The 27,957-nt window shown below is 45.5% G+C and overlaps 1 long non-coding RNA gene across 1 annotated transcript; it reads left to right on the top strand.

The window, feature by feature from the left end:
* Window positions 1-27,726, top strand: LOC136562160 (uncharacterized). The gene is made up of 3 exons (XR_010784475.1): window positions 1-58; window positions 1,235-1,302; window positions 27,637-27,726. It is a non-coding gene; the product is annotated as an uncharacterized lncRNA (long non-coding RNA).
* The last annotated feature ends 231 nt before the right edge of the window (window positions 27,727-27,957 follow it).

The following is a 27,957-nucleotide window of genomic DNA, read 5'->3' on the forward strand; positions in this document are numbered from 1 at the left end:
CCGCCTTCAGGCAGAGATCGGAAGAGGTGTACGAAAGGGAATGGCACCTTTGCCTCAGGTAATGACCTGGAGAAGAGTATGGGGATGGAATGGTGCTTTCCCCTCAGGATGAGACTGAGAGAGGTGCGGTGGGAAAATGGCGCCGTCCCCTCAGGTGTTGATCAAGAGATGGGTAGAGTGGGCCATGGCACCCTCCCCTCAGGGGGTGACCAGGAGAGGGGTACAGACAGGAATGGCACCTTGCCCTCAGGTAGAGGTTGGGAAAAGGGGTACAGGGGAAAATGGCATCACCCTCACAGGTAGAGACTGGGAGAGGGGTACGGGAGAATGGTGCTTTCTCTTCAGCTGGAAACTGCAAGAGGCCTACAGGGTACAGCAGCAGCATCTTCTCAGGTAGTGACTGGAGGGGGTAAAGGGAGAAATTGCATTTTCCTCTCAGAGACTGGAAGGGGTTATGGGTCAGGGGGAAAAATGTCACCTTTACCTCAGATACAGACCAAGTCAGGTCCATGGCCCATGGGGCAAAGAGGACACGGAGGGGGACCCCAGCTCTTTATACCCAGAGTGCAAGCACATCAGGACCCCATGGCAGGGGACAGAGGGGGGCACTGACAGTGTGCTGGGGTGTTAATTGCACAGTGGCCATGTCAGGTGGCCTGTGCCCCATCCTCTGCACAGCATTGCGGGGGTCCCAGGGCCCTGCCCTCAACTGCTGGGGCATGGCAGATGCAAACTCCCATCTTGGGCATTACGTTCATGTGAAACAGCAGATTAACTAGAAGGGTTATCTAAGGAGACTGTGTCAAATTTGGTTTTATGTAGCTCTAATTTTAACAGATTTACTTAAGTCAAAAATGTGTAGATGTCATTACTCCTCAACAATTCCCTTTATCATCCAAATTTGTAGTCTTGAGGAAGAATCCAAGTTTGTTTGAGTCATCTCTGCAGGCTGGCATTACAGGATTAAGGGAGAGGAATTCACTTTCTAATTGAACCCCTTCATCAGGTTGCATTCCCTATGTTGCTTGAAATTGAGGCTCAGTGTTCCTCCCTGGAATGCTGGTGTGGTGTTAGTGCTGTGAAGCCTCTTTCCAGTCCCAAAGTGTCTTAGAAATCCCCATCATCATGGTGGAAGCCTCCTCAGTCCACATGCTGTTGGTGTCTTGAGTAAAATCTTGGAAATGTATAGCAATATTTGAGGTCTTCTAACACCTTTCTTGGTTTCTTCATTCAGGAGGGATATTGCACATATCCATGAAGTAACTGATACAGGCATGCACAGATGCTCAGAAAAATGCTAAGGTCAGTTGTGAATATCTTTTACTGGGCTCTCATCTTGTAGCTGGATTTCCAGAGATAGCTGGAGCTGCAATTGGCAGCCTTCTTTAATAGGAGCACCAGCTGTGTTATATCCTGTCTAAGGTGAAGCTGGTCAAAAGCAAAAAAAAAAAAAGGAAACTTGATTCCCAAGTGCAGAATTCCCATTCTTAATCATCCACTTGAATGACTTGAAATTTTTAATAATTCTGAATCCACTTAATAATGATGAGATTTCAAAATTTTGGATATAACCAGATAGATCATAGCCTGTGCACTGTTGCATTGTAAGGTATTTCACAGTCATATATATAATTGAATTGAGTTGTAGCTTTGTTTACTTGCTTTTTACTAGTTTATCCAAAAAAGCACCTTTCCATAGCAGCTGCATCAAAAAGTCTGTAATATTAAGCCATAATTTCTAGGACAGTACAAATACTTGCTTGGGTCTGACATATTTAATGGCAGCATGTAGACAAAATTATTTTAAAGGTGCCTTTAGTTTACGTTACCCAATTTAGTAGATACCTGTACATGCTTTTATCTTTAGAACATTGTCCAGTCTGTGAGGTCTGTGCTATTTTTCAACTTGCTTGCTCCAGAGGGTCTCCCACATGCCAGCAGCATGGATGGGTGCCCTAAGAAGAGAGCTAGCACCACACAAAGCCTTTTCTCTGGAGTTATGGAAATTACCCAGACTTGAAATGCAGCTGGAGTGATTCCTTTCCATATTTCTATATCCTTGAGAGGATGTATTTTACTTTATCTGATGTGGTGCCTTATTCTGCTGTAAATATCTGATATCTCTGACAGGCTGTTAGCAACGTCATTCAGTGATCCAGCTCAGGACATGTTTATTATCTCCCATGATATTAAATTGTTCTGTGTGATCCTTTTTTTTCAAAATCAGTCCTTGGCTGTCTAATTGGCTGATTTCATTCACTAATAAATAATTAGATGTAATATTTTTTGGTGCCTCTTGAAGAAGTTTAGAAAATGGTAGTTATGTCTCTTTCTATGCGTTTGGGTGGAATTTTACGTTGTTATTTCGAGCTTTTGAACTGATATTAATAATTCCTGTGCCCTCATTTAAGATACCAATTATTGTGTTAGAGGAAAGAGGGAGACTGTTGCTTTTGATATCTGTGGGACAGGTAATGACACACCATATAGCAAAAGGTGTGTCCCTGGTTTGGGAATTTCTACATCCTGTATCTTTTATCTCACAGCGTGCCCAGGGCTGTGGTTTTGAGACAGAGCATAGGGTCAGGAGCAGGACATGCAGGGCACTGCCAGCTGGGGCCCTGCTGTTGAAAGTGGGGCATCCTGGCATGTGATTAAGGAGTGGGAATAGGCAATAGTCCCTGAGGAGAAGCTGGAAAAGACAGACAGTGTGGTGAAATGGGAATGGAGAGCTGGAGGGGAAAGGTTTTCCTTGGAACCACATCAGTTCTGGGGATGCCGGGCTTCCTGTGCCGCCACTTTTTATATTACTCTAAGAGAGTCAAAATGCAGTGAAGCACCTTCTGTGGCCTTGTTATGGTTTAAAAAAATGAACCCAAAATAGATCTAAAACGTCCCTGGCACTTTAATAGTTAATGGAGATTGTGAGAGCATTGATCCAAAACTGATGCCTACCTTTGGGATTCCAAATGGATGGTGCTCCCATTACGGCAGGCTCAGCTGTGTTCCCAATGACAGATACTGATGAGATAACAAGTTTGCGGTATCGATGCTGCCTGAGAGTGCTGCCTGCTCAAACTCGTTTGACACGGGGCTAAACCCTGTTTTACAGAGCTGTTCCTAAGCCAGAGTGAAGTGCTGAAAGCTTTTGGGGCTGTTTTAGGGGAAGTGTGCTGGTGTGCTGGTGATCCTAAACATCAGCCGCTGTAGACTCAGGCCTGCAAAATGTGGGAGGATAAGCTTGGTAACACCATCGTTCCTTTGGAGGGGAAGCACAATTCCCCTCAGAGTTAGCTACAGCAGATAAGATTTTATAGCCTGTGCCTTGCAGAAACCCCAAACCCAAACAAAGGTTTCTACACATCCCTCTCCCAACAGCTCCAAGAGGCACCATGTTGGCAAGGCTCTGGAGTCAGGAGAAATGTGGAACAGCTGCTGGTTTAGCTTTGGTGTTGCTGCTTTTTAATTAACTGCTGTGAGTGTGTGCCATGGGCTGGAGATTGAAATTGAAAAGCATCTTTCCAGTCCTCTGGAAAACAACCTGATGAGCAATGCTTGAGCAATGTGTTGTGCACCTCTTCAGCATTTCTTAGTGACTGCATCCCACATTCCAAGCTTTCTCCCACACCTTTGCACCCCTGCTTGGTGTGCTTTGATACTACAGGCAGGCAAGACTGGCTGGGGCACTGGCAAGGAGCTCTCTTGACTTTTTTTTGAGAAGAGTCCTTCAAGCATATTTCTCTTTTCCCATTTTATTTTCCTAGATAGAAAAGCTATCCTTGGTGATTTGCTGTGATTCAGTGCAGAGATGGTTTTGTAAAAGATACTGAAAGGGTCGTTGCCAGTGCAGGAGTTTGAATAACGTGGCTGTGTGGCTTCTTATGAAATTGAAGATCTGATTATTAAACATAGACTGTAATAAAAATAGTTTCTGGTGTTGGCAGATGCATTTCAGCAAAGAAATGTGGCTTCAATGTCTTCATTTAATTCCAGTGTGTTTAAAATTGATCTCATGGACCGGAAAAGAGGGTTTTTTTTTCCCCTTAACTAGGGTCTGTGAAGGAAATTAATACAGGGAAGGGAAAATAGAAATACAATACCACACTCAGTGAAACAAATGCTTATGACTGAGGGCCTCGTTCCTTGCTAGCACCACTGGAACAGCCAGCTGTATAAGGTATGTTTTATTATGGAATTAACCTTGACCTAAGGTTCAAAGAGAAAGGTTAGTTTGAAATAAATCAGTAGTATGGTCAGGTCACTTCAAAGAGTCTAAAGCTGAGCTTGAAGATTGCATGCTGTTTATGTGTATCCAGTTGGGATAGAACATATGGTAAAGATAATAGGAGTAAACTATTTATCTCTTCCACCCGCCCCCACTTTGGATTTAACGCCTTTTTGTCCTTTGCATAGATCTGCTGCAGGGGATGTTCTTATCCTGGGATGTTTATTGAAAACAGAAATGTGGAATGAAACAACCTTTTTAAGTCAGCTGGGTAAAGCAGATTTTCCTTTAACGTTTTTCCAATTGCTCAGATTAAAGTAAATCATTTTGGAAGTAGTCATGAATATGGTGAATCATATTTCTTTGTCACTTGTCTCAGTGAATTCAGACAGTCTGAGGAAAATCAAAACAAAATGTGCTCAGTTCCAAATTATTGTTGTTCTGATCTAAAAGCAGGATCACATTTCATTGTTACATGTGAGTTACATGGATTTAAGAGCTTTCCAAATACCAGATAATTCATGAGACATCCCAGTAAACTGGGCATGAGTATCCCAGTTAGCACAGGGAATGAGAACTGAGGGTGGTTACGCAATTTATCCAAAGCCATTTGTAAACTGTAGCAAAACACAGATTTGTCCTCATGGCTGCTTTAGATTCCAACTCTTTTTGATGGAGAGGGCCAGAATGCCACCTGGGAATTCCTGAATGACACTCTGCTGCTTTATCCAGAAGACAACATGTTTCTTTTGGTCCATTCTTTTGCTCTCTGTGCCATATGAGAGGTACCAGGATATGACAGGCAGTGTGTCACCAGGTTCAGCCTTGTGTAGGTCATTGTATAGGGGGAGTAAAATAACTTTTCACTTCTTCCAAACACATTGGATGCAACCTGGTCTATTAGAAGGTGTTCCAGTCCATGGCAGTGGGGTGGAACAGGATGATATTTAAGGTCCCTTCCAACCCAAACCATTCTTGGATGGGATGAAAGACAAGGCGAATGCAGTGAGGGGCTGGCAGTTGTCTATGATGCAGAAGTTCTCCTTGCTGATTGCAGCACTGAATTGCTGTAGTGTGAGGCCAACACTAGTTTTGAAGTGCTTACAGGGAAGCAGTGGGAAGAGCAGTGCTGCTGGATGCTGGGAAGCAGAGGGGATCCTCTGCTGAAATTAAAACCAGCTGCTGAGCCAAGACATGGCCACTCGGTAATAGCTTTTCTCCACAGATTGGTTTTTCCATAATGTTATGAATAGTAGCATGTTCTAAGATTTATGATTGCCTGACTTTTCCCATTAATAGGGAAATCTGATAATTGTCCATTTTAAAGCGATTGCTGAACAATAGGAAGGAGGATGCTTGTTGAAAGTAAACATAAAAGCAAGCTGGATCTATGTTAGGGTGCTGAGCCTTTGATAGATTTTTCTCCTTACAGCAGTCTTTGATCTGCCACACCAGAAAATAAACTCAGTGGGAGACTGGATATGGGATATAGAGCAGTTCACCTCTAGGTCATGGACTCCAATCCAGTCCAGGTCAGGAGTGAAGCTCTGGGTCAGTTCTGGCGGGAGCTGGGGTGGCAGCACCCCCGATGTCTGTGCTGCACCTTTGTCATGGCACAGGGGGTGTGTGGGTCTGCAGGGACACCCCTGCAGCAAAGGGGGGACCTTTTCCCCACATCCCAAATGAGAGTTTTGCAGTTTTGTTAAGGAGATAAATGATACGGGAATACCCAGGGGAGTGCAAGGGCTCCATCAGGATTTGGCTCTCAGGAATGTTCTTGCTGGAGAAAGCTGAGTGCTCTGGCATGGGTTGTGTGCAGGTTGTGCCCAGTCTTCAACCAATCTCTGTGTTATCTATCTCCTAAAAAACCCAAAAAAACCCAACAGCTGTGCCTGGTAATTATCAGGTAATCTAAACAAAAGGGAAGTCTGCAAAGTGGTCATATCAGCCTTGTAGTAAGAGACCTGTCCGTGTGCAGCAGTTGTCCTGGAGGCAGCAGCATCTCCTTGCAAATAAAGGGCTGTTACCTGAGAAATATTTGAGCCCTATGTCTCTCCACCTTTGGAGGGCTGATTTCAAAGGAAGAGTTGTGCAGCTTTGTTTTGGAAGGAACAGAATGCAAATTACTCCACGTAGATAGCACAGCACATGTAACAGGTCACAAATAAACTGATAAAGTGGACTAGCCTAAAGTTTTGTGGCTATGGAATGTGAATTTCTGGCTATAAACCTTCATCTAAGCTGAGAAGGAATATGGATGAGCTTAAACATCAAAACTGAAATACCAGGATTTCTCACTGTCGGGGAAGCCACTTGAATTTCTTTCTGATGGTTCCAAAAAGAGCAGAAACAGGGATTTTATTGCGCTTCAGCTGTGTAAGATGTGGGGAGCTGGTTCTGTTTTATCTCGTGCGAGAGACAGCTGCCAAGATTTATCTTTGCAGGAAGGGAAACAGAAGTGAGAAAGGTCTGGAATCTCATGTAGCTCTGGCCAGAATCATGTTATCTGAAATAACAGGTTATTGAAGTTTGGCCAAACCTCACTCTGCTCAAGAGTCTCAACACAAGACTAGATTTGTAGGGATAACTAGCAAGACCCAGGCTGTCTGCAAGGGGACTGAACCCTGAAGCTCTGGTCCAAATTCAGCACTGGTGAATTTGTGTGAACAGTACATGAGGAGCTGCCAGAGTGATCTGACTTCTGCAGAGTTCCAAAATACCCAGCCTGGATCACAGTGAGGCTTGCCCTTAAGCTTCTGTGACTCTCACCTCTGTGGCTTTGGAGAGGATAAAGCAGCATTTAAAGGCAAATTTTGCCTGGAGAAGTCCAGCTTTCCCCTGTGTCTGAGCATCCCATCTGCTGCATTGCTCTTTTTTGAGCCTAAGGATGCCTCTTCTCAGTGAAAAGAGCCAAGGAGGGGCTTGGTATAAGAGATGTGTGCTGTGTCTGCCTTAGCTCTTGTCCCAGGGAGAGGCCCTGTGCTGGATTCCAGTTGCCGGCTGATGGCAGCAGTGGATCTGCACAGAGGCTGCTCTGCCTCCTCACCTGCCGCTGCCCTCCACTGCTCTGACCACATAACCCCAGACGTTGCAATTTCGGGCTATTTCCACTGCCCTGCTGCAAAACAGCCATTGCTTCTGATCAAGCAAGTCATGCACAGGAGAATGGCATGGAAATAATTCTGCTGCTTCGAAGGAAAAAAAACTGCCAGAAACTTTCTTTGTCTGCACACCCACCTGCTGATGTGTCCCTTCACACACAGAACTGGTGAATTGTCTCCAAAAACATATGTCCAGCATTGAGTTGTTCCTTTTCTAAAGACAGAACTGATATTTCCTTGGGAGCTAGGAGACAACAGGACAATTTCCCCTCCCTTGGAGGGACTGTGGGGTTTGCCTCACTGCTACCTTGCTTTCCCCTAGAATGTGTCAGTGCATGGCATTACACTGAAAGGGAAAGATTCCCTGCTTGCCTTCTTAAACACAAACAATGATTTTAGGGGAAGAAACGGGACGATACACTATTGTTACATTGTTCCCTACCTCAGCCTCACACTGAAATGTTTAAGGTCCCCCATGAATAATGCAGCCTCAGCCCCAAGCCTGTTTTGCACTTCACACTAAGCGGGCCCATAAAACACCGGGATTGCTCCCGGCATACATTATGCTGTATAGAACATCTCCTACTGAGCAAAGCTTTGTCTTCACTCCCACAAAGGCTGTTGGGATTTTTTTCCCCTGTCTCCAAGAGAGATAATGAGTACCAGAGCTCTTGTTTTAAAATGTAAGTGGGAACAAGTCACCTGTGGTGTTTTACCTGCTGCTAACTACCCGTGGTCCACTCTGCATCTCCTGCATATGCTGGTCCCATGTCATTCCCTTTAATCCAGTGGCTTATAGCAGGACAGCTATACAACACTTAATCTATGGAAAAATATATCATATTTAGCTGTCAGGGAGGAGACAAACGGATACATTAGGTGTTAGGATTGCTCCATAACCCAAACTAGGAATTCTTTTATTTCTGACTAAGAATTATTGTACCTAAATGCAGCAAGGAGCAGGAGCAGCACATGGTAATGGCTTGGGGTTCATACACACTCTGTCACATACAGTATGTCCCTTCCCAGGCCCCTGTGAAGTTCAAGAGAGATTTTTGTAGCATTTTAATGATGCTGTTATTGACAACAGGATGCCTTTGGTATCTGGTTTAGTCACTTCCAGCCACGCTGTGCAAAGGAAAACTGAGGCAAGAGGAAAAAAAAGTGTGGCCCCAACCCCTTCCAATGAAGATACCTTTGCACTCACCCTAAACTACAAAGGTGAGGCTCTTGATGAATTTTGGATTAAAGGAGCATTATGTCTCCTTGGACATCTGGTTTGTCATCAATAATGACATTAGAATCTGTCACATAGGAATTGCCATCTGTGATCCGGTCAGAGGCCTTTCAAAGGGAAGGAAATGGGAGGATGGAAATCAGGGAATGCTTTGCTGCAGGAAAGAGTGACAGAAGCCCCAGAAGTGACCATGCCCTTCCCTCAGCCCAGCAAATCACACCATTCCTCCACCAGCTCTAGGGCAAAGGTATAAAAATCTTGGGTTTTAGAAAAATCTTGGGAAGTGTTTGCTGAAGGGAGGAGATGAATCAGGAAAAGGTAGGATTGTATCCAAGGTGGTCTAAAAAAAAAGAGGACCGTAGAATCATAGAATGGTTTGTGCTGGAAGGGACTTTAATGGTCACCTAATTCCAACCCCCTTGCCATGGGCAGGGAGACTTTCCTCTAGAACAGATTGCTCAGAGCTCCCTCCAGCTTGGCCTTAAACACTTCCAGGGATGAGGCATCCACAACTTCTCTGGGTTGGTGCCTTCCCGCCCTCACAGGGTAAAATTTCTTTCTAATATCTAATCTAAGCCTACTCTTACTGAGTGCAAAGGTTCATCCAGAGGTTTTTCCAGCTGCCTTCTTGCATTGTCTGGGTTACACCATCTTCTAACTTGCTCCCAAACCTGTGCTGTTTGAAAAGGTGAACATCTCTGGAAACCCACCTAATACCAGCAATAATCTTAAACCTCCCCAGGGACCCAATGATGCTATTTTTCACGTATTTTGTTATCTCTTTATTAGCCAGGTATGAACTTTCCCCATTGATACCTAAGATTAATCAGATCATCAGCCTATCAGCTGTTTATATAGAGGTAAATCCTTATCCTGTATTTTGGCCATCAATCCCCATTAGTTTCTCTATATGGGTGATTGAATAGTCCATTGCCTGTACTAATAAACACCCTTTAGTTGTCCCACAGACCTTTAGCTTTATTAGGAACAGTTCATGTCAGTCTAGGCCAGAAGAAAGGCTTTTATCTGGATTGTTTTGATTGCATTACTTAAAAGGTGGCTTTTGAGCACCTGGAAGGTTGGAGAGGTGCTGCATCCAACAGGGATGCTTTTGTTGGAGAAATGCAGGTGATACAGCTGTGAGCAAGATGAGGATTTGCTGCAAGGGCACACAAAATGCTTTTAAATCTGCAGAAATGGCTCTTTGGTTTGCCCTGTTTGGGTCAGTCTAGAAAGAATCTCCAAGATCTCAAAGTAAATGTTTCCGACACCTGTCTGGCTTGGGGCTTTGGAATGCCAGTCGATCTCAGGACCTGCCATTGGTGTTTCTCTTCCTTTTTCATTCTCCTTCTTCATTCCTTACACCACCAGCCCAGAAATTTCCCTTTTTGCAGGATTTCAGGCTGGAGTAAGCTGGTTACAAGCAATTTGGCTTGCTGCTCTGCCGAAAAAAAGTGTGGAAGGCAGGAGGAATTGCTGCAAATCACTATTCAGCTGCTCTTCATCACACTGGCTCTGGCTTCCATCTACCCGACAGCCCTGCTAAAAGGATAATAATGCTTTAAAAATTAGAGTCAGCCGAACAACTACTTCATAAATTCATGGCCTTGCCCTGATCCTTTCCAGAAGTTTTTCTTTCAGATTGAGTCCACGTCAGACCTTGGATTTCTTCCCTTTGGAAATGCTGCTGCTTTTCTACTTTAGGAGTGCTCTCTGGGTCACCCAGCTATGCAAAGGGGGTTACTAATTATCTCTCATTACCTCAACAGAAACAAGCCTCATTTCAGGATAATCTTGTGCTCTCTCCTTCAGAGAACACAGGATAATCTCTTAGTGATGTCGTCTCATTGTGGGATTTTGTCCTTGATAGATAAACCAGTCCTGAAATCCTATTAAGAGATATTCTGCCTTCCCTTAAAACAGACAAACTCACAGATGAGACAAACTTCTGTGGAACATGGAAGAGACCTTTGGCTTTGCCTACCTGATGGGAAACAGCTCTGGTTTGCAGCAGCTGTTCCCATCTGTACCACTTCTGAGAGCAGGTCTATAACAGCTCTGGCTTTTATATGGGACTGATGGTCCTTCTCAGCTGCTCAAATCCACCTCACGCCATCAGCAGAAAACCACAGCAAATGGACTGGGGGCTTGCTCAAGATGTGGTGGGAAGGGAGCACTGGTTGAATGGGTGGTACAGCATCTTTTCAATCCACGTCATTGTCCTACCAAGTGGCAAGGAATGAACTGTCCCATTGGCTTTTCCACAAAGGTGTGGAGTGCTAGACAATGGGGATAGGAGAGGTCCCACCATTGCCAGATGGAGGCGAGACTCAGCGTTGCTGTTCTGCTTCATAATTTGAAACTCAGCAGGAAGAGTGCCTGACTGGCAGCTTCCAGGGTTTTTAGCCTGCTCCCCTAAGGAAGGCAACCTCTTTGTGTGTTCTCCCAAAATAACTCTGATCTCAGTGTCTCACGTTATCTGCATGAAGATAGGAACGAGATTGCCATCCATTAAGATATTAAAAGGATCTGCAAACATTCAATCCCCTCAAATTTAGGGTCTTTATGTCATTAAGGAAGTTTGGACAATAAAAGAAAACCATATCCACCAGTTGTGAGGGAAGTTTGCAATTGTCTTTTAAAAGGAAATTATATTTCATTTAAAAATTGGGTGAGGTGTAAAAATGAAATCTCTTATTTTACAAGTCCGATATCTCCAGCAAAGTCAAGTTGCTTCTCAAGGGATGCTGATGGGAAGAGAGAACCTACCCATATTTTATAAAGTCTGGACTTTATAAAAATGGAAACAAAGGAGTTGATGTTGTGTTAGATTTGTTTGGTTTTTTAAAATTTATTCAGAGCTGTTCAGCTGTGGAGGACCCAAGTCCTACTCTATATCTGTAGTTTTTGTTGTGCATAGGATCAATGTCTCCCTGTAGCTGTCTTTGTGACTGAAACTAATGACAGTGATCTATTCTCTTGGGTTCTATTCTTCTTAGCATTTTGCTTTTGGCCTTCTCTGAGCTTTGAGAGTCAGGGAGCTGCTTCACCCATGAGCCAGGAAGCCCACTCCTGCCTTTGGGATGTACAAGAGGGGATCACCACGCTTCTCCATTTCTGGGGGGAAAATGTATGAATTTTTGTTTTTTGGAAAGCATTAATATATGAGATATATGAATATATCTCATATGATAAGAACCATTCCCTTTCAGTGGTGTGTTTCCATGTTCCCCCAGGTCTACACTGCCCAATCCTTTCTAATGCTCTTTCTCTTGTTCCCTTTCTCTTGGTGCAAACAATAAATTTAACTGTGGAGATTAATTCTGGTGAAGCTGCAGCAGGGTGTAGGTCTGGCACATCTCCACATAAAGAGAGGCTCTCTCCTCCTCCCTGCAGAAGCTGCTGGGGCTGTAATCTGTCTCCTATGCCATATCCTCGCCTGAGGACTGGCAAGCCTGAGCCCAATCTTCAAAAATAAATCCATCACAGCAGCAGGGAGCGCATGAAGCCTCTGCAGATATAAAGGTCAAATGATAAAGGCCATGTTAAAATATGCTCATAGGAAATGGCAGCTTATAAGTACTCTGTGATCTAATTACTTATGTCAGGCAGATAAGCCTGGACAGCAATTATTTTTAACCTAAATCACGCAAACAACTACTGTAGGAGCTTTGCCAGTTCTCAGCATTTCTTTCAGTTATTTTGGGGGCAAAACATGGAGCTCTGCAGGACATACAGCTGTCTTAAAGGATTGCTTTTCAAGTTTGTGAAGGTGAGAAGCTGCTTTAGTTATCTATGGTTATCTTTCTTCTCCTCTGCTGAGAAAAATAAGCCCTACATGTTGTATGTAGTCCATGGGCAGCCCTGGTCTGCAATGCACATGGAGCAGGACTGGGGTTTATTTTCCTGCTGGCATGGCTGGATATATGTGCAGAGGGGAAAGCTGTAGCTGAAGACAGTAGTTCTTCACACAGGAGGATTTCAGCTCCTGGGATCTGCTGGGTTGGTGAGGTGAACAGTGATTTGGAGAGGGAGAGAGTTGGTCTTTACCCTGACACAGGTAATGGATTGAGCAAAGGACTGCACCTGAGAAAGGAGCCACACAGGAGTACATCAGCTCTTGGTCTCTGTGAAGAATGGAGGTCCCAGCTTGTGACTCCATCTTAATTCTACACAGAGATACTGTGAATAGACCCTAAGGCCAGAGCAAGAGCACAGAATAGGAACCACATTGCCCTTTTGCAGGCAGCTGTCGCAGCCTTCTGCTCTGGCCTGGCACACAAAATCCTGGTCTGCTTGGTCCAGCATCATCTTCCAGCATCTGCATGACTTAAAATTTTTCTTTGGGGTTCTGGAGAAGCTTTTTAGCCAAAAACATTTCTCTGTGCCTTAGAGAGAGATTTTGGGACCATGTATCATCTTACATGATGCTTCAGTCTTGGCTCTTTGACCTGTGCCTGAGGGAGCTGCCCCTGTTCTCTCAAGGTCATTTGAATATCAGCAGAGACGTTCATCATCCTGGGGCCTCAAGGAAGGTATTGATCACCTATGATGAATTGGCACATATGCTGTGCAGGAGGAATGATTAGTTAATGGATGAAAGATGTGAGAGCTCATGCTTTCATCCAAGTCACTGCTTTCTCCTTCTTGACACAAGGGTCCTCCTGCCCCAGTGGTGTGGGAGATGCAGAGGGGAGAGAGACAGAAAGCCAGTGGATGTTGGTGGCACCTTCTCCTGGGACACCGTCTGGTTGTTCCTACCTACTTTTACTTTCCAGCTAGGCCTGACTGACCATCCCCGAGCACTGGGTTTGCAGCAGTGCTCCAGCCATAAATGGTCCATAGGGAGCCCAAGACACATGGGTGAGTGCCTGAGGCACCAGTGTGTAGTGGGGCCATTTTGGAGTTCTGTAGCTTTGGAGTGAGGAAGAGGAGATGCTGTGTGCCTCTCAGTCATGTTGCTCTCCCAGCCTGCAGGAATTATTGCAAATGGTGATTTATTAAATCTTTGTAAACCAGCACAGTATTGCATGTCCCCACTGAGAACTCTTCTGCACAAGGTGTTATTACAAAGGGCTGTTTCTGATTGATTTTTTTCACCCCCGATTTTTTTTCATCTATGAATGTTTTGGAAGGAAAGCGTATTATTCCAAACGTGATTAAGCCATTTGGAAGAGGATTATGGTGTTTTGGAATAACACCCTCTTATTCCAGAATGAGATCAGTCACACGGGGAGTTAATCGGAAACAGCTATTTTGCTCCCCTGGGCAGCCTCCACCAGCGTGACAAACAGAGCTGCTCCTAACCCTGCTGCCCACTGGTGCCTTGGTCCGAGTGGGTCTAAGGCCAGATGGTGTGTTATGCTCAATAATTTAGAGATATAATTTAATTGCTTCTGGCCTTGACCCTGGAGTTTCTGTAGTAGTGAAACCTCACAGTCTTCGATAGAAATCACAACAAATATAAGCATTTTGTGACTGAAAATCAAGATGATGCATAAAGGAGGTGTTGTCCTCAAGAGATATTTGCTTCCCCAAGAGCCTCTGCATTTATTTCAGTAGGTGCTTGACTGAGCTGCACCAGAGGCAGCTGCATTCACCCCTCTGCATTGCTCTTCCTGTTAGCTGTGGTGTGCATCCCTTGGACATTGTCTTGAAGACATTAGTGTGACCAGTGGTCTAGAGAAGCCTGGTCTGGTGGGAGATGTCCCTGCCCATGGCACGTGGTTGGAACCAGCTGATCTTTAGGTGCCTCCCAACCCAAACCATTCTAGGATTCTCCGATCTGTGATCGTGCTGCTTCCTCTGCATGCTCACAGCTCTGCCGTTGCACTTCATGATGCAACAACCCAGAAACTTGTGGCTTCCATATGCCACAAATTATATTTTTTTCATCCTCTGATACGTATTTATTATTGAAATTAAAGGGTTTCCTAAATTTTTATTTCTGAGCTGGGCCAAACACAGCTTAGGCAGTAAGCAATGCATATTTATTTCCAGCTCATGAAGGAAAAATATAACATCTTTCCTTGTGTTTCTATAATTTCTTTTCTGTGCATATGCAAATTGCTGGTTTATTTGTGCAAGATTTATGCAACTAAATGATGGGGAATTATAGAGGCAATTCAGTGCTTAGAAAGAAGAGACACAATTGCTGCAATTTGCTCGTGCCATGCGCCAATTCCTTCGGAAAATGCTTTTGCTCATTTATTTGCACCGAGCACCGATTTCTGCACCCCTAAGCAAGCTTGGGAAATGTTCTCTGGGCTCAATAGACTGCAAATGGTTTATATTTCTTTTTGCCTGTGCCATCGCCTCCCCATAATACTTTATAGCAATTAGTAACAATAATGAAATATAGCCGTGATTTCTCAGCACTGGAGAAACACAGCCAGCGCTTGTGAATCAAGCACATTTTCTGGTCAAATTGGCCATTTAAACATGCTGCTCAGGAAGCTTTAAATCCACCTCGATGGATCACTCTGAGCTAAGCTCCATGGGGGGCAAAAACACTGCTGGAAACAGATTTTTCTCCTTTACAAAGCTGAACCTGCTCTGTGAGGTGATGCTCACAGGTTTGGGAAAACCTTTCACCCAGGCACGAACACCGTGCTTGCTGACAAGCAGCATCCTCACTGCTGCTGGGAGACCTTGGCTCACAAACAGAGTGACTGTAGGAGCTGAGAGAGCTCCCAGGTTTTTCTTCACATGCCTCTTTAGTGTGGCAAAATAGGGAAATCCTATGGGGCTGGGACCATATCATGGAATCAATTAGGTTGGAAAAGATCATTAAGATCATTGAGGCCAATTGAGCCTCCTTTTCTCCAGACTGAGCCCCCCCAGGTCCCTCAGCTGCTCCTGGTGCTTCAGGCCCTTCCTCAGCTCTGTTTCCTTTTCTGGACACTCTCCTCACTGTCTGTCTTGGAGTGAGGGGCCCAGAACTGACCCCAGGATCGGAGGTGCCTCAGCAGTGCCCAGTACAGGGGGACAGTCACTGCCCTGGTCCTGCTGGCCACATTATTGCTGATATGGGCCAGATGCCATTGGCCTTCTTGCCCACTGGACACACCCTGGCTCATGTGTGCTGTCAGCCAGCACCCCCAGGTCCTTTCCCACCAGGCAGCATTTCAGCCATTCTTCCCAAACTGTCATGTCACATGGGGTTGTTGTAACCCAAGTGCAGGACCCAGCACTTCGCCTAATGCCTTATTTCCGATGCCCGGATGGAGACAGGAGACAGGACACAGGAACGGAGGACCAGGGCCCCAGGAACTAACCTGGAGGTCCTGCAAAAGGACTTGTTGTAGTTTAATGTCACAAGACAGCTGGTGCCCAGCACTTAGGAGAAAGGGAAGTGATTTAGTTTTGGTCATTATCAGAAAAACATGTGTGGAGGACGGGCAATGAGAAGAGCAGCCGTTTTCTATTAGGATAAGAGTAGGTCAGGTGTAGTTAAAACTGGGTAAATGGAGCAGGAAATGTGGCTGTATATTACTCACCCAAGATATATTGCACACATTAGCCTTGTTTGATCGGGTTATTCGGAGATTCGGTGCTCTGAGTGGTGTTTTAGGGTGGCCAAATCCAGGCTTTGTACTCTATTAAAATAAATATATTGCTCATGTTTAATAAAGTCTCTGAGTTTCCATGTAACTGAAAGTCTGCAAGTGGTCTTAGCTGGAGTCTTAATGAGTCCCTGCCTGCAATAGGCTTTTGAAGGTGGAAGGTGTGATATTAATATTGTTTATGTAGCAAAATAATTTATGAATATTCATTTAATGATGTTGCTGGCTTCCAACGTGTATCTGCTCTTGGGAGCTCTAATGGGTTTTCTCTCCTGGCAGAGAGCTGCCTCATGGAAGTGCCAGAGGCTTTGCTGTGAGGGCTCAATGGGCTGCCCTGTGCTGTGGAAATGCATCAGACTGGTGTAGCAAGGATAGTCAAAGAACTGCAAGGCTGCTCTGAAATTTGGCTGTGATTAGGAAAAGTTGCTTTTCTCTATTAAAAAGCCCCATGTAATGCAGAAGGCTTTATTAGCACTGGGCAAGGCAAAATATATTGGGTAGGGGTTTTTTTTAGTGTGTCTGAAGATTTTCAGTCTTAATGAGATGTGTCCTCTCAAAAGAAGTTGAGAGGGAGGTGCTAAGATGGACAGTTATTATATGCTTAATTTAACTTTATTAGATGATATTCTAAGAAATAGTACCTTTTATCTCAACTGTATCCTTTGCAGCATCTTTGTCTGCACTTACCTGTGGTGCTCTTTGACAACCCTTTGGTGCATGGACAGGCTCTATCATGTCCCTTTAGCTCCTTCCTAAGCTCTTGGATAAATATGATGGATAAATAAATGCTTCTGGCATGGCAGCATCCTGCTTTCCTTTCAGCGATGGAGGACTGAGGTCCAGGTCTCTCTGAGATGCCTTAGTCCACATGGGCAGGCTCTTCCCATGGTAGGGTGATGTAAAAGGCAGAGCAACCTCCCTGGGGGCAAACCCTGCTCTGCAGCTCAAATCAGCTCTCCAAGCTCTGAACTAGACACTGGAGGGGGAATGAGTCCAAGCAGAGTCAATGAGTCTCAGCCAAGCATTGGACCCCCCCGAGACTTCCCAAATCCTGATCTCCAGAGAGCAGCCTTTGCTGCAGCTGAAGATGATGCTGCACATACAAAGCAGAAACCAAACCAAGTGTGGGGGCACTTTCCCAGCTCTCTTTTCCCTGGCTGCCCCAGGGCGATGCTTGGTGCATCATCCACGACCACCATGCCATCTGTGGGCAGTAAATCCTGCGGCAGCAGTTGGGGCTGACTGCGGCTTCGTTCCCCCTTTGCCTCTGACAAAGCTGTATTGTTTTGGTGTGACCTGCTTTTAGGAGCCCCCTGAGGTCCAGCCGTATATCTGTCCTTGCCAGATCCTGGAGGGTGGCTGGGACCCCGGCGGGGTCAGCGAGAGGGTACGTCACGGCTGGACGGCAATTATCCCCTGCGCTGGGAAAAGCCAGGGCCGAGGCTGTGCTGTGACCTGGGGTCTCTTAAAAACCTTTGAAAGGTTCCAGGCTAGTGAAGGTTGGGTTGCTTTGCCTCAGTGCATCCTCCACATCCTCCCCCAGGCATTCTGTGCTAAAAAATTTCACTTGTTCTGCTTAACGGTTACTTTATTTGGACATCACATAGCAAACACATCCTGCTTTGCCCTGCACTGGCACCCCTGGGCTGGAGGGAATGTCCTTTGACCCTTTCTTATGACATCCTGCAGGACTGAAGTGCCCTGCTTCAGATCATTAGTTCCTTAGTTTCCTATTCTCCAGCTCTGGGCACCATCTGCCTGACAGAGCCACTAAATGGGGTTAAACCCAAAAGAAATGGCAAATTGTGAGTGTGCAAACTGATCAGATTGTGTTAAACAGGAGACAGAAGCAGAGTCTGGATGGAAATAGGCTAACTAAAACCACAAGTTTGGTATCCAGGACAGCTCAGAAGGGGACAGCTGGGGAGGTGCCAATGTCCCCCTCCAATGGGTTGGAGGGGAGGCAGCCTTTCTGGAGGGAAGCTCCTCGTGCCACCTCCCAATGCTCAGCATCACCTTATTTCTTTAATTTCCCCCAAGCAAAAGCAGCCCAAGTCCCTCTCTAAGCAAGCTCCGTGAGTCAGTGGCAGAGCTGGCCAGCCCCTTCCCATGGCTCCATCAGTCCACCAATCCACTAAAATAAAAAAAAAAACTCTATGGGCAGAAGGTGTTAGTTTTGGGGGAAGGATACTGTCGCCCCAGGGAGATGCCAGTGTGTCCTGTATGCATTAATGAAACACTTTCTTTCCGGTTAAGACTTGAAGGATGCTCATTGAAAATCAGGCTGCCATGGAAACCAAAGGTGTTTAGTCTTTTGGGAATGCTGTTGGACAGAGGCAGGGAGAGGTGTGGGAGGCGGGAGAACAGTCTCTGAAGAAGAGGCATTTTAGCAAAACCCTTGATTCACCATCAGTCCGTGCCTGTCTGTTGCTTGTGGCTGCTGATTGTGGGAGGGAAGGGTTTGTCCCTTTACTGGATGCTCTTTGTGGCTCCAGGGGCCTCCTTGCTCTCAGGGTGTCCCTGGATGGATGGGGCATGTGGACCCTCCCAGCTGCAGGGACAGGGATTTGCTGTGGCAGCAGTGCAGGGTGAGGAGGGGACCAGCAGCCATGGAGCCCTGAGCACTTTGCTGCTGTGGGCACCAGGCCCTGACAGGAGGCAGCAGGTCAGGGACCTTCGGCTGCTCAGGGACACCGGTCCTGGCACCCTGCCCCCTGCTCTCCCTCCCCTGCTCCTTGAGGATGAAACACAGGAAGGTGCAAGCATAGAGAAATAATGGAATTATTGCTCTGTCATGTACCATTCATTTTAATTAACGCAGCCCGTTGGCGCTGTGACAGCAGTATTAAGGAAGGTTGGGAGATTACTGCAAAACAATGTCGTCTTCCTACACCGTGTCACTTCCCAGCACTGTCCCCAGACCAAGCCCTCTCTCCTTCCCCTGTTCATTCCACTTTCCATCCTCAGGCACTTGCTGGGAGCCCATGTCTGCAGGCAGGAGCTGGGGGCTGCTCCCTCTCCCCTCGGCCCCACACAACCCCTCACCATCAGAAGTACCTACTAACGCATGTTTTAATTAGAATAATCAATAAGTTGCATTAGGAAAAGGATGGGAGTGGGTCCCTGTTGCACACAGAGAGCAGCTCTTCATGGTGGCTCATGCAACGCCCTGCACTAATGCTGCTGGAGGTTGTCATTAAGGGTAATTAATTGCAAAGATACCCAGTGCTTTCTGTTGGGCACCTTTGGATTAGGGGCTGCTCAGCGCAGCAGGGGCAAACCCGCAGTGGCTCAGCCTGGGCATGAAGGCAAAATGCAAAGAAATAGATTAAAAGAGCTAACAGCCATCCTTCTTCCCATCAAATATTCCTGAAATCAGCACGTTCCTGCAGAAAACCTCAGCGCATTGGAAAATCCTCAGCGCTGAGGGCCGGGGCTGTCAGTGCCGGCTGCCTGAAGATCGATTCACCCGTGATTTGGATTTTTCCCTTCGCAGCAGTTAATGCTCTGCCCGTGTTTTGCCACCATATCCCGCTCCGTAATTACAGTGACTGCACGGATCAATTAGCGCCGCTTAAAGCCATTAGCAGCCCAGCCCCTGAGCCCGCAGCTCATGGCCAGCAGCTCTGTGTGTGGGGAAGCCGTGGAGGGACACATTCACACAGTGCCTGCAGTGGGCAAGCCCTCACTTCTTTTAAACTCAGTTTTATTTTGATTTTCCATGTTGTAACAATCCAATGATGGCCTCAACAGGGACACTGGGACACACTTTGTCTGGCTGAGAATGTTTCATTTCGCTGGGATTTCCATGTTGCCTCTTGGGGTCGCCCAAAAGGTGACAATTCTGTTTTGTGATGTGGTTTGTTACCAGAAATTTATCTTTGTTCACTGCCAAAACCTCTGAAGGTCTGGGACTGTCTTGAAGCATCCATTTGCAAGGGAATAGCAAAAACTTTTCCCAGTGTCTCATCCAGGGGGATGAGGGAAGTGGGGTGAGAAGCAGAGGAGGGATGAGAGGAAACACATTTTCATATCTGAAGGGGAAGACAAATATTCTCTCTGTGCCTCAGTTTCTCTGTTAGAAATGCAGACTCTGCCTCTACTGCCCACATCACCTGCAGATTCAGAGCTCTGTGGTGTTAGTTAAATGATTTATCAACTGCAGGAAAACCAGGAGCCAGCCAGCTCCAGTGAGGTGGATCAGTTAAAGGATGAAGATCCAGGCTTTCCACAAATTCATCCCAATTTATTAAAGAGTATAAACACCTCAAGCACCAGGTTTCCATCCCTAATGCAACTATTTCCAGTCATTTTTTGTCTTACACCAAAATTTTCCCAAATGAAGGCTTTTCTACGAAGGTCTCCCCTAAAAACACGATTTAAAAAGTCCTAGCGGAAGCCGTAGCTGTTAATGAAATCTTGTAGCATTAATATTTTCCATGCAGGGACTTTTTCTCTCTTTTCCTTCCCTTGATGAAAGGCTTTACTGGGTTTAATGCTGACATGTCCCAGCCTGTGTGGCCTGGCTGTCCCTGGGCAGAGCTGGTGTCCCCAGCAGGGAGAATTCCTCTGCATTTAAAAAACATAAATAGCTCCAAGGTGCTTTCATTTTATTCCTATTTTTCATAATTTTGTCATATAAAAAAAAAAAAATAAGCTGGTGTGAACCCATATTGTCAACAGGACTGAGGTACTCCATGTTCTGGAGACCCCACTGGGGATCTGTTGGTCCAGGAGGCAACTTGGTGGTCCTTGGGAGAAGCTGGGGGGAGCTGATTTCCCAGGCCCAAATTATAAATCATGCATATAAAAAGTCTCTCAGGGCACTCTAGCCCAGCATGGGGCAACTGTAAATATTTTTGATCTAAGGGATTATTTTCTCTTTGGGCAGTGTCTCACTCTGTGTGTGACATCTTATTCCTGGATCGATGTTTTATAGGCACGTGGGCCCTTGTATCTGCTCATGGTTAATCGATAATGCCAAAACATATGGGCTGTCATGTACTTTTCCATGTATTCCTGTTATATAGGCTCTGAAAATAACTTGAGGGTTAAAAAATAAATAAATCTTGAGGATGGTATTGTTTGTGCTAGATAAAATCCTGTGAACAAAGCAATTGGCATCATTTCACTTGCAAATTGAGCAGTGAAGCAAAATACCATTTATGAAACTGTAATTTATTCTTGGAAAATCAAGCACTTACAATGTCGGCTTGTCGCAGGTTAAGTTACAGAAAAGGGAAAAAATAGATTAATGATGAACGTGACAACATTTCAGGGGAAATCATCAGAGCTAAAGCCTTTGAAAAGCCTGTTTTCTCCCTGAACAAACGGGATTTTTATTTTTTTCTCCCAAGGATATTAAACCAGGGATTGCTTTGGGTCTCAGTGGTGCTGGCAGCAGCCGAGCAGGCAGTGACAAGGTCTGAGGAGGCCCTTGCACCCCCTTTACCCCCATCCTGCTGCATCCTGTGCTGGGGAGCCCTCACTGCTTTTGGAAGCCAAAAAGCAAAGTCTGGCTCATTATTTTTTTCCTTGCTTACAAATAGTCCATCTCTTAAAGATCCTCTTTCTTGCAGATGTTCTTATTATATTCACAGAATTACAGACTAGTTTGGGTTGGGAGAGACCTTAAAGACCATCCAGTTTCAACCCCTTGCCGCAGGCAGGGACACCTTCCACTAGACCAAAGACCTTCCACTGCTCCAAGCTGGCCTTGAACACTTCCAGGGTTGGAATATTCTTATGTTTTGTTCTGTACAACTAACACCAAGCAACGTGAACAAGGAGCTCTCCAGTGGGGGCATCACCAGTGCCACAGTGGAGCACCAAACCCCATCATCGGTTCCTCCATATGATCCACGCATGTTCCTTAGCAAAGGTCTCCCAAGGTCCCTCCTTTGCCCTGGCTTTTATTCCTTATCCCTCTTAGCCCTTTTTCTTCTGGCCAGTAGACCACTCTCCACTGACAGACATCCCTTGAGAGCTGGCAGACACCATGGAGTTGTTGCAATGGGGATGGGAAGAAAATGAATGTAATTTGCACAAAAGGAGGACAGAGCTCATCAGAATAAGTCCATAGGTGATGAGGAGGCATAGCCTTGTCTCCTGGCATGTGGGAGTTTATGGACCAGCTGGAGCCACAAATCCCAGCCTGGGGCTGCACTCTGGGTGGGGATCTTATATCTTTTTTTAGGGAATTATCAGCAAATAGTCCCCCATGATTTTCTGTGCCAGCATCTCTAAGGTCTCACTGTTAAGTTGCAATCACTGCAATAACAAGGTATTTGGGGCAGGAATGGGTATTTCCATGATTGTGGCCGAGGCATCGCTCGTCCCCCGCGGCGCTCGCTGAAGGTGACGGTAAAACGGAGTTCACAACCCGAGGAGCGATTGCCGGCTGTAATAGTGTGTCATGTATTAAGGGAGCATGTTTGAAACCACGTTATATTATTAAAATTCATGGGAGTGATTTATAGGGGTTTTTAAAAACAGCAGCTTGCCAATATAAATTGGCTTAGGAAAGTCAACTGTAATCCACCCAGGTCCAAATAATGACATTTCCTCCAATACATCCAAAAAGCTGAAAAGCAGAAAATAATATCCAGGCTCCAGAGATAAGGCGAGCACCCAAGGGAAAAAGGACTCTGAAATATTCATGCAGCCGTAGATTGGATGGTGGAAATGGCCATTCCCAACGGCTGCGTTTAGGGACTGATGAATTTAGTTACTGTACCTTTATATTTATCGCTCAATAAACAAGACAAGCTCCTTTACGAGGCCAAGCAAGACTAATTTAGCTATTTTAGCACTAAGGAAATGGCTTTCTGGGCAAGGCGAGGGGTTGGTAATTTTGCATGAAATTAGGAGACTTTTAATTTAGCCAAGACAGCGAGCACTGGTGGGGTCTGAAGGTGCTGGGAATAACAGGGCTGGAGGTAAGATCTGAGGAATAAATCCCTCCTGGAGCAGTGGGGTTGGGGTGCTCACCCTGGATTTTGGGGAACCCCACACTGAGAGAGAGCAGAACCTTTCCAAGCCGCCTGCACCTGCTGATGAGGATGTTCCAGCTCTTGATTTTTAAGATGGTATTTGGAGGCTTAGGCCATTGCTGTAAAGGTTTTACAGCAGCCGTGCTGGAATCAAGCATGGCTCTGTAAAAGTGTCAGCAAATGAAGCAGTGATGCCCGAGTGGTATTAATGCCAAAATGACCTTTCCGATAGTTAGGGCTTTATGGGATATTATAAATTCTCCTGTGTTGGCAGGGTTATAACTAGGACATTAGCAGTAACATCTCCAGCGAAATCTGAGGCAGGAACGCAGTGTTTGGAGTGAAAACCCCCAACTTAATTTTTTTTTAGTGTTTCTGTAGCTGAAGAGTTGATTTGAGACGTTTCCAGCAGAAATTTGAATGCATGTGGTCAAAAGGAGATTGCTTCTACTAAAGATGAGTTTTGAGCACTCAAGTAGGGTTTTTTTGAGGGCTCTTAATATTTCCAACAGCCCAAAATCAAAGTGATTTAAACGTATTGCTTCGGGTTTTTTATTTCCTTAGTTTCTAAGACTTCAGATTAATATTGTCAAACCTTTTTTTTATTGCCGTGAAGGCAGGGAAAGTCCTTTTTAATGAAAGCCACAAGCTCTATACAATACCTTGACTCTGCAGCTGCTATCTGCAGTACCAGATTTCACTGAACTTACATGAAAATCCCCCGAGTGAGCCCACTCTGATCTTTTTTTCACCTCTTGCGTTGCCACTGGGAAATAAAATCAGTTTTTATGCTGGTATTTATTATGAAGTATATATTTAGACAATCCATGCTGCAATTTAACTGTTCTGAGAGCTTTGGGGAGTTGTTTGAAGCAACTTTTCACTCACCTGCTTATTGAGCTGCTGGGCTCACTCTCGCTCCTTCATTCCCCACAGCCTCTACTTTGCCAGTCCTTTGGCTTCGAGGGCAGCAGCAGCAGCACACAGGACAGTGGCAGGAGGGTGGCTCATGTTCACAGCCCATTTTGGGGCAAGGATGCATCTTAGAACCCCAGAATGGTTTGGATTGGAAGGGACCTTAATAATCATTCTGTTCCCACCTCCTGCCATGGGCAGGGACACCTTCCTCTATCCCAGGGTGCTCCAAGCCCCATCCAACCTGTCCTTGGATACTTCAGGGATGGGGCAGCCACAGCTTCTCTGGACAATTGTGTCAGGGCCTCCCCACCCTCACCTAGCACTGCAGGCAATGGGAAAAGCAACTGCAGCAATAGCTGAGCAAGAGCCAAGATTAATTGGAAATTGATTTGCACTTCTAAGCACAGGTGTCACACTGTGACCCTACAGGTCCCAGCTCCCAAAGAGTCCCCAGAAGGACTCTGCTGATGGCTTGGCTGGAGTTTATGAGCAAAGCATCAAAATAAAAAACCCCTCAGCCCTTAAATGCTAAATTTTGGAAGCTGCTCTTTGAGAGGATCCAGATTCATCACCTCTGAAGTGGCGATGCCCCCAGTTGCCCTGAACAATACCCACACCACAGCCCTGCATATGAAAAGAAAAACTCCACACAGGCTCATTTATTCTAGTTTTATTTTCCTTGTACAAGTAGCCACAGGCTAAAATCTAAACAGAGCAAACTACAAAAAACCTGGGTTTTATTATTTTTTTTTAATACAGAGCTAGCAATCGTGGGATCAGTGGGATTTCAATATCACAACAGTTCAAAGTAAGAAAGGTAGAAAATAAACAGTAGAAAAGTGCTTTGCAATTTGAGTTTTTAGTATTACTGCTAACAGTTGACTCCCAAAAAGGACTGGGACAAAGGTTTAGCATTGGTTTTATTATGATTTTCTTACAAACGTAAAGATATTGCAAGTTTAAATGATGGAAATAGGATCAAAGTACAAATCCCTCTTTGCTTTTTAAGTCTAGACCCTGATCCAAAGCCCCGTGAAATCAGGCTTGTCCCCAACTTGCTGGGCTTTGCACCGGCCCCGTCCCTTCTTCCCACACGATGCCGAAGCCCAGGCTCTGCCCTTGGAGTAAGCCTGGAGCCATTTCCCTGATTCCCAGTGTTCCAGGGGTTTCAGTGCCATGGCCCTGTGCCAGCAGCGCTTTCACCTGGGGGTGCTGGTGCTTCTCCCCATCTCCCTGCCTGCAGCTCCAGCCCAGGCACCTTCCTTTTCCTTTCCCTTTTTTTAATTTGGCGGGTGAGGGAAATAAATGAGCCGGCATCAAGTTGCTCGATGGGATCTGTAACCTGCCTGCTCTGGCGCGCACAGGGACGGATAGATTTCCACACACTGTTTGCACAGATGAAGTGAGGAGCTCCCCCCCTTTGTTTTCATAAGCTTTTAATTTCCTTTTTTTTAACCAATTTTCCCAGACTTAAGTGTTGTCAGAGGGGGCTCAGACACTGCACTGATCCCCCCTGAAATGCCACGGGATGGTTATCCCAGAGGAACACCCCCACAGGCAGCAAAACTCTTCCCTTCACTATCCAGAGGCAACAACACTTTGTAGCTTCTCTCCTCTTATTGCCAATTTAAAACCTACAGTCCCTTGGTATCATTTTGGGTGGAAGCTTTAAAATTCCCAAACTGGTCCAGCACTTAAATGTATGAGCCCCTTTACAAAACGAGGAAGAAGAAAGATAATGATAGACAAATAAATACCTGAATCCAACAGTGTGAAAATACCCTGTCACAGCATAAAACTATTCCCTGTTCAACTAAAGACAATGTGGATACTATCCCTGAGGAAGCAGCCATCTCTGGTTAACTTGAGATCTCCAAGAATAGGTTGTGCCCATTACGGGTTACCAAAAATAAAAAAAAATAAAAAAAAAAATCACCTTTTGGATATTTATTCCTTCCTATAATTTCATCTCACCACAGCCAGAAAATAAGAGGGTTTTGGGGATCAGCTGAGAAAAGGCAACAGGTTGAATTAGTGTAATTATTTTAAAAATACTGTAGGATCAGATTCCTACCCCAAACACAGGCAGTTTCCAGCAGTATGCACTGACTGGATCCAACACCTGCCCATCATCCAGTGGTTGTATCTCTGGGTAGAACTGATTCCTCCCATCAGGAAAAAGTTGAGGGGAAAAAAAAGGAGTAAGAAACCTGGCAAGCTGTTCCTTAAATATTGTGGTGTGTAAAGGAGTGTGAAGGGAGTGCTGCCCTTGGCTGCAGGTGGGTGCTGATGGTGAAGGGCCCTGGGAACCACCCTGGGACTGTCTGGCTGCCTCAGCCTCTGGTCTGGGGACATCAAACAATGCCTTGACCCCTTTCCTGTGGCACAGCCCATCTGCCACACACAGGGACCTGGTTCCCACATGCACCCAAATACAACGTGTCTACCCGAGTACAGCTTGTCTACTTGAGTACAACTGTGCCCTGAACACAGAATAAAATTCTATCAGTTTCCTTCAAAACCAGGGCAGCAGTTTGGATGAACAGGCTGTCCCCCATGCTAAAACCAAACACAAGCTCTCGTTTTAATTCTTTTTTCCTCCTCATTTCACAGATTAAGGGCCAGACATTCGCTAAGTGATGCTTTTCCAAGTTTTGGGTTGGGACAGTTTTGCCTCCAGCCCTGTTCAAGCACTGCAGTGCAGCAAGTGGGGCTGTTACATGTCACTTTTCCAGCTTAGTGGCAGCCAGAGGCACAAAGCCAATATGTCATTTTGAGTGGGTTTTTTTGCCCAGTTTGGTGGACTTAGATAATTTAGGGAAGACCATGGATCCTCATGGATCACCAGACTTCAGTCTCATCCCTTCAGGGACTGAGCTGCCACAACTGTCTGTGTTTGGTCCCAATGGTACGAATTGATAAGAGCAGAAAAGAAACACCAAAAAAGAGCTAAACATCTAAAAAATAGTCTTTAAAGATTTACATCCATCTTCAACCATCTCAAACCAACACAGAATCTGCATTGGTTTAAGCCACCATGTTTCTGCATAATTAAAAACAACAAAAGAAAAAACTCTATTCTTGACAAACTATTGTATTCCAACTAGTCAAATGGCACAGAATTTCCCTTTAATAAAAGGAAGTAGTGACAAATACTTGTTACTATTACAATATCACAATAATATGATATTAAATTAATAGCATGTTCACAGCTCCAGGAAGTCTGAGCTGAACACTACTCTAGGTTCTGTGTTCACTTTGGCAACGGTACTTATTCAATGTGAACGGCGGCGTTACACACATGAAAAAAACAATAAAAAGAAAAACTGGGCTGGAGTGGGAGCAGGATGGCAGGAGAGGATCGGGTTGTCTTTGATACGAGGTTATAACTTGAGCTGTTTGGTGTCTTCTCCTCCCTCCTGCCTTGCCCTAACCCCGGCATCCCCAGGCTGTCTCCAGGTCCAGCCTCACACGTGTGAGCAAGGATCGTCTGACAGCCCATTTAGCCTCTTTGGTGGGGTGGGGAAAGGCTGTTTGGGGGTGTTAAATGCCAAAATGTAACCCTTTCCATCTTTTCTGTTCTGCATGATGTCTACAGGAGGACAAATTTTATTGGAAGAGGGCTAGGAACACCAAGCCTGAACAGCTCCTTGCTCTTGAGGTTGGTGCCATTACATCTTCTCTTGGGCCAAGCTGGATGAGGACAGAGTCCTGCTCCCAGGTAACCCTGCCCAGCACCAGGACTCAGCTCAGGGAAGAGGCATTTGCTCAGCCTCCTGGATACTGTACTATTTACATAGCCACTGGTTGCATCCCATTGCCAGCTGGGCAGGTGATGGGGGTGTTTTTGACACAAGGGACTCTCCCACTGGTACCATTTAAAAAAATACAATTCATACTTTTAAAAAACTTAAACTAA

Source organism: Molothrus aeneus, chromosome 13 (assembly GCF_037042795.1).
Source record: "Molothrus aeneus isolate 106 chromosome 13, BPBGC_Maene_1.0, whole genome shotgun sequence".
NCBI classification, from domain to species: Eukaryota; Metazoa; Chordata; class Aves; order Passeriformes; family Icteridae; genus Molothrus; species Molothrus aeneus.